Consider the following 1,488-nt stretch of genomic DNA (forward strand, 5'->3'; position numbering starts at 1 on the left):
CCTTCTTCCATCTATTGTCCACATTAAACACTATCCAGTCTAAGAAATTAATAAGCAAAGTCTTTTATGAAAATTTGAAAGGAATGAAGATTATAATAAACTTTCAGATTTACTTAGCTTGTCTTCTTGAGATGGCTCCAGTTCTTCTTGTCTAGGGATCTGATTACTGAAGCTGAAAATCTAACATCAATTCCTCACAGTTGGTTTGAACTAAATAAATTCGAAGATTGCTGTAGAATTTTTATGTAAATATATATTCCACTGATTTTCTCACATTTTTAATATATCATTCAGTATTTTGATTTTTCACATTAACAAAGCCGAAGTTACGTTGTTCGAACCTATTATACAAATATACGTCCGATCACATCAGAGGAAAACTTATGACTCTAGCACTCTACAGCAAAAACAATATTCGAAAGAGTTTACAACTTTTCTTAACAAAATTAATTCCTACTAGTTTTAGTTACATTATTCATTTCTGAAACGTCCCCTCTGAAAAATTATACAAGACTGTGCTTAAACTGACACACAATATTTTTAGCACAACGCAATCTGACTTTCAAAAATCGCTACAAAAGAATGGCCCTGACTAACATTAACCTATACCTTTCACAAATCAGTTACTGCACAAAAATCTTCATTACTCGAACTACTGCAATACAGCGAGCGCCAATACTGCCAGCTAAATAAAAGATTCAAACTACAGAAGGCACTAACTACTGAAAGGCATAGTCAACAAATGAAAGATTTTAATAGAGAACAAAGAATGTATTTACCTCAATAGTCATCAAAAGTCATAGTATATACAGCAGTTCATGACATCCATTTTTACAAATTTCAAAACTCCGCCATTTATCTCCCCACATCCACCACTGCTGGCGGCTCATCTCCAACTGCGCAACACTACGCGCTGTTCACTTCCAGCTGCCCAACACTACAATGGCAGACAACAATGCTAACTAGCCATAGACTGCACACAGCACAGCCAGTGATTTTCATACAGAGCGCTACGTAACGTTTCCAATAAGAAAACATAAACAACCTACTTAAATAGCCCCCATGCTCGCCACAAAAAATTTTACAAATTGTTTTGGGCAGTGGCCAATAATGATTTGATAAAATTTTTCATAATTACAATAACAAAGATATCAAATGCACACACTTATTGATACAATGTTGGTCAAAAGCTAAAATTTTTCTCAGTCTTTTCTGATCATTCATCACAGTAAAACTGCCATTTCTTTTCTCAAAGTCTGAGCAGTAAAAGAAAATGCACACAGAAGTAGTGGATTTCCATGCAGTCTTGAAGAAGTAGTGTTGTCCTTCCAACGGAAAGACAGTGCTGACTGTTTGACATGCAGACAGGTAATGGGCCACAACAGAGCAAACCCACAGCAGAGTCATTCGACGTTTTGAAGAAGATTGGTAGGTAGGTCATCACAGAGCAGACCCACTATAGTCTTGGTAGAGAGTATGGTATAGGTG

Source organism: Schistocerca cancellata, chromosome 5, assembly GCF_023864275.1.
Source record: "Schistocerca cancellata isolate TAMUIC-IGC-003103 chromosome 5, iqSchCanc2.1, whole genome shotgun sequence".
Lineage (NCBI taxonomy): Eukaryota > Metazoa > Arthropoda > Insecta > Orthoptera > Acrididae > Schistocerca > Schistocerca cancellata.